This window comes from Muscardinus avellanarius (assembly GCF_963383645.1).
Source record: "Muscardinus avellanarius genome assembly, chromosome: 1".
In the NCBI taxonomy this organism is placed as follows: Eukaryota; Metazoa; Chordata; class Mammalia; order Rodentia; family Gliridae; genus Muscardinus; species Muscardinus avellanarius.
In genome coordinates, this window is record NC_137786.1 from 191165576 (window position 1) to 191171613 (window position 6038).

The window sequence follows — 6038 nt, forward strand, 5'->3', positions numbered from 1 at the left end:
GATTTGAATCCAGAGCATCTGACTCGTGGTCCAATGTTATTAATCAACCACCTAGCACCCAAAAGCACAATGTTGCTCAAAGCGTGGTGTCCGCAAGGCAGCATCAGCCTCCTTCAGGAGCTAGTTAAAAATATAGGCTCCTGGATCTGGGTTTGCGGACAGCCTCAGCTATTTAGTGAGGCCCTTTGCAACTCAGTGAGACCCTGTTTCAAATCAAAGAATAAAAAATAGGGCTGGGGGGGGGATAGCTTGGAGGTAGGGTGGTCCTGGGTTCCATCCCCAGTACAAAAAGAAGAAGAAGAAGAAGAAGAAGAAGAAGAAGAAGAAGAAGAAGAAGAAGAAGAAGAAGAAGAAGAAGAAGAAGAAATGCAGGTTCCTGGGTTTTATCCAGGCTTTTTGCAAGAAAATCTTTATTTATTTATTTATTTATTTGGTAATGAGGATTGAACCTAAGAGTATTCTGTGTCTGAGCTACATACCCCCACAACCTTTCTAATTTCTTATTCAGAAACAGGATCTTGCTAAGTTACTGAGGGTCTCACTAAACAGCTGAGGCTGGCCTCAAACCTGCGGTCTTCGTGTTTCCACCTCCTAAGAACTAGAATTTAAGGCGTGCACCACCACGCCCAGCCAACAGAATCTATTTTTCAACATGCCCTTGCACTCCTGTGCACTCTCAGCTCTGGGGGGCTCTGATGTGGAGCCCAGAACCATGTATGCCCTGGAGGGTTTCAGCAGCATGCCCAGGCTGCTGGAAGGTCTGTGGAGAGACAGGGCCAGGCCTACCTGGCTCCAGCCTGAGCTGTCCCTGCTGCCGTGGCCAAGCTGGACAGGCGCTCTTCTCACTGTAGAACCAGTCTGCAAGGTCCCCCAGATCTTGGGGGACCATCCTGCTTCCCCAAGATCCTCCCAGAACTGGCTCCCTTGTGCAGTTCCCTCACAAGGACCAGCCTTGATGTCTACACCAACCTTGGTTTGGGGAGGAAGTAGGCACCCCCACCTCCTGACCCCAATTCCCATTTTTCAAGGGTTTTCTTTTTTCTGTCTTATTTCTCAAATCAAGACCCTGAAGCAGAGTCCAACTTCTGGATGCTCAGCCACTCTTTCTTGCCCCGCCAGGAGTTTTCCCTGCTAGCAAAACAAGTCCTGATAGAGAGAGCACAGACCTGGGTGCAAACGCCAGTCTCATTATTCCTACCTGTGTGATCTTGGGCAGGTTGCTTAATGTCTCCGAGCTTCATTTTCTTCCTTAATAAAATGAAGATGAGGTTATCTTATAACTTGATGAGATGCTCAGGACCCAAGGTCACTCTCAGGTGTCAACAACCCCTGACAGCTGGCCCACACGAGTCTCTCCAGAAGCAAAGGACTTCTGGGTACAGGCAGAGCCTAAAAGCACATCTCCCGTGGGGTCCTGATGGTGCTGGCAGGCAGACTCACCTGCCCCAGGCTGGCAGTTCGGAGGGGCAGTGTGGGGGCAAAGGAGACTGAGGAGAGGCTGGGGCCAGAGTCTTTGCTCCTGGGATGAGAGACGACAGCCTTCAGGTGACCTTGTTTGGTATTGGCTCCATCCACACATTCCTGAACATCCTCCAGGCCTCTGCTTCCTCATCCTGGCCCAACACGGTGAAGAGCATCCAAGGCAGGGCTCGGGACCCCACGTATGCCAGCCCCGGCCTCCCTGATCACACAGTCTCTCACAGGACTGGCCCTCCAGCAGTGTAGGAGGACAGAGAGGAGGCAGATGGCGGGAAAGGTAGCCATCTAGTGAGCAAAGAGAGGGTTCAACCGGATTTGCCGGCAACTCTGCGTAAGACCCCATCGTCCTAGCTCCATGGTTCTACCCTCCTTCTCTCTAAATGTGGGTGTTCTAAAGAGATGAAAAATTCACTTGAATACCATTATGCCTACCTTTCCATATGAGGCTCAAGATGCACGGGGACCTGGTGCAGGTTGGGGGAACAAAGGCAGCTCAGCAACCCCCCTGCTAAGCTCAAGGAACTCACTGTCTGCCCAGGCAGGGGTCCCCCTGGAATCCCGCTCTTCAAATGCTTCCAGGATGCTTCCCTCTCTCAGAGGAGACACAACCATACGTGTAATCCCCACTGTGTATTGGCTGTATACTGTGAGCTTAGCATTTCATATGCTGGGTTGACCCAGTGAACCTCCGCGAGGCCTCTACAAGGCAGAAACCACCATCACCCCCTTTTACGAATGAGAAAACTAAGACTCAGAGGAAAAGAGGAAATAGAGGATAGCTAGTCATATGGAGGTGGAATCCCAGGCCGCTCCCAGAACTCCCAGGTTACACACTAGCCATTTGGCACAAGAGTGGTCATCAGAACGATCGTTTCTCTTTCTCAGCTCTGCTGCTCAGTCATTAAGTAGCAGTTTTAAAAATGCTTAAACCTCCCTATACCTTCTCCCTATAGCCCCCACTTTGTTCCTATTCTCCGTCAACTATAGAGATCACGCCCCAACACCCTGATCCACTGCAGCTGACCCCCACAGAGGTTGGCAGGACTATCAGCCCTCTCATTTAGCACGCTCTAGCTAATGGATGTGACCCCAGACATGGGCACTGAAGGCGACCTCCCTCCTCAGCTGGCACACACGGAGTTAATACTAGTGCGTGAGACTAAGCCTTCTTTCACCTGCACAACTTTCCAGAGAGACCAGCAATGGCCCTCCTGGCATCTCGAGGCACGGCAGAGCCGTCTCTGGGATCTTCTCTGCCGATCCAGGCTGTCCCCGTTGCTCTTCCTTTGCCCTGAGCCTGTAAACTCCACGCTCCTCATTAACGGCAGAGTCAATAATTGCTCTTCTTCTACAAGCAAGAGTCAGACCCATCCCCAGGCACCTGATGCCCTGGCCCTGTGTACTTTTCCAGAATTTATATTTTAAAAAATAATAATGATTGCCTACTCCAAAAGGCAGATTCATCCTCCCGACCTATGGCTTCAGCTCTTGCTCCCGAGCTCCAGTCGGAATCCTGGAGCCCAAGGGCCTTCATGAAGATGCAGAGGGTTCTCAGCAGCCCACGAGCAGCCCCCCCCCCGCCCTCTCCCTTGTAAACGATACGCAAGTTCTTCTTAATTAGAGTCTCCCCTTTAAGTTCTGTAGACTGCTAATGAGTAGGAAAGAGAAGGCACTTGGGAGCCCTGGAGAAATTATTTGAAAGCAAAACCAAGTGGCCTCAGTAAAATACCACCATCTCAGTTGAAGTTTTTTTTTTTTTTTTCTCCTTGTGCACAACCACCTGACATGGCCCAGCTGGCAGACTATTGAGAAATCAGAGACACGGCCTTTCTTCAGAGAAAACAGGCCTCAGCTTTCTATTCCCAGGGCTTCTTTTGCTTGGCAAACTATCTCCTTATCTTTTTGACCCCTCCCTGACCCCAAATCTCCCTCACCAAGCCAGAAGCTAGTTGTCCCTTTTGCTTACCACTCTCCCAAAGGTCCAGAGAGGGTAAGTGGATTGCTTGGGGTTGCACAGGAATTTGGCAGTGGGGCAAGATCGGGCCACAAACTGTATGCCATTTCAACCCATTATTAATAATTCTGAATATTCACACATGGCAGGGGCAGTGCTTTAAAGGCACTAACCCATTCATTCATTCCTTTACCAAATAGATAGCCGATTGTTAGACCTACTGAGCCAAGCAAAGGTCCTGCTCTCTAGGAACTTCAATTCTAGCCAAGCAACCAACAGATATATAAGCCAATGTCAGCCACGCCACTCAGCATCCTGGGAAAAAAATGCATCAAAGTATGAGAATGAAGAGGGGCTGAAACTCCCGCTTAAGAGATGGAAATCAGGGTGGGCTCTTGGGGGAGGTGGAATTTGAACAGAGATTAAGAGAAAGGCAATCTATGCAGTTATCTAGGAAAAAGGCACTCCAGACAGACAGACCAGCAAGTACAAAGGCCCTGAGGCAGGAGGCTCGGTAGAGATGGCAAAGAAGAGCTGGGTGTGAGGGTGCACGCCTATAATCCTAGTATTTAGGAGGCTGAGAGAGGAGAATTCCAGGCTCAAGGCCAGTGCAAGGTAACTCAGTGAGACCTTGTTTCAAAATAAATAAAATAAAATAAAATAAAATAAAATAAAATAAGGCTGGGTGTATAGCCCAGAGGTAGAATGTTCCTGGCTTCAATTCTTAAGAGGGAGGGAGAGAGGAAGGGAGGGAGGAAAGGCGGAAGGAATTAAGGAAGGAAGGAAGGAAGGAAGGAAGGAAGGAAGGAAGGAAGGAAAAGAAATGACAAGGGAGCTGTTGGGTACAGAAGTGCGTGCAGAGTCTGATGGAGACAGTGAAGAGTCCCAGGGAGCAGATCACTTGGGGCGTGGTGGCCCCACAAGGACCTTGTGTCTCATTCTGAGCATTCCTCCAGTGTACAGGGAGATAGCAAGGCCAAAAAGAGCTTATCAGACTGTTCTTTGGAAAACAGATGGAAGGGGTCATGGGTGGCTGAGGAAGGGGCAGAATCCAGTGAGATCTTCAGTGACCTTCTAAGACAGGTCTTATTATTAGGAGCCCAGAGAGATTAAAGGGTTTGCTTCAGGCCTCAGAGGAGTCCCTGGACAGGCTGGACGTGAACCTGCATCTGCCCAAAGACCAAAGGACCCAGAGGGAAAGGGCCAGGCTGCTGTCGGGTGGAGCACAAAGCACTCTGTGTCAGCTTGCTCCTCACCAGGCCCGGAGCCTGGGTTTACTTGAGAGCCCCCGTTTAGGAGGCTTTGCTGTGTCCCAGACACAGGCCGGGGCTTTGACGTACAGGATCCTCTTTAATCCTCTCTGCAGCCCGGGGATCTGGGCATTATTATCCTTGTGTTACCAGATGAAAAAGATCTCATTTTTTCAGCGGAGATAGTGAAAACATTCCAAAGCTGCTTTGGGGTTTAATTCACAGAAACCTCAGCATTTAATCTACTAAACCAGAAAGTAATCCCCTCTTTGGCTGGCCCCGGGAGCCCGGGTCTGCCCGCAGCCGTGGGGCGGGGAGGGATAGGGAGCTCTCACATGAATGTGCATGCACCCACCTATGCTCCAGGATGCCCAGGTCACAGGGCGACACCCCCACACAGTACAAGTTGCTCATGTGCCCCTTTCCTCTCCCCGCACAGCAGCCAGCAGCCATCCTCAGCCACCACGTGGCAGACCCGAGTCCCACCTGCATGCAGCCCCCAGCCTGGCCTTTCCCTCCCTGCTCACCAGCCACACCACGTCCCACCAGATCCGTGCCTTCTTCCCAGACTCCTGTGCAGCCAGGAGCTCCTGTACTTGCCTTACCAGGAGGTTATGGATACCCTTATCCAAGGTCAGCCTGTGTCTTTCAAAAGGGACCTTCTCAGACCATGTCTGGTCCCAGGGAGTGAAGATATGGAGGGAATTGGTGCACGTGGGGGCAGAGGGAGAAGTTATCGCAGGAGGAGGGGCAGCGCTACTCTTCCAGGACTCCTGATGTTGGAGGGAATTTCATTCTGACAATGGCTTTTTAAGCACTTATGTGCCTGGCACTCTCTCTGCCTAAGTTGCTGTGTGTCCAGCAGGGAACCAAGAGCATGGACGATTAGGACGGCAGAGTGCTCTGGTGTGATGTACGAGGTACGGGAGGGTTGATGAGGAAGGGGTGCAGTCTGTCCTGGGAGGGCTCACAAGGGCCTCTGGAGAGGGTTCTGAAGGATGAGAATGAACAGTCCACGTGGCTGCTACAGAGGGAAGGGCTTTCCAGGCAGAGGAAACTGTAGACAAGAGACAAGAGGAGAGAGAGCACAGGGAATGGGCAAGGACGGGCCGTGGCTCCTGTAGGCAGGGAGGTGGGAGAGACGAGAAGATGGCTTTTTCTGGTAATGTGTTTACACCGCGACTCTCTGTAATGGATTCCTCAGCAAATTCCACTTCCCAGTAGGTGTCTCTCTGGGGCACGAGAGTAGAGTGGGAGCTTCAGGAGCTTCAGCAAGTGGCTGGCTTTCTGATGGGGTTGCTACTAGCTCGCTCTTAAGCCCTCTCTGGCTTCCTAGTACCTAAGGAATCAACATC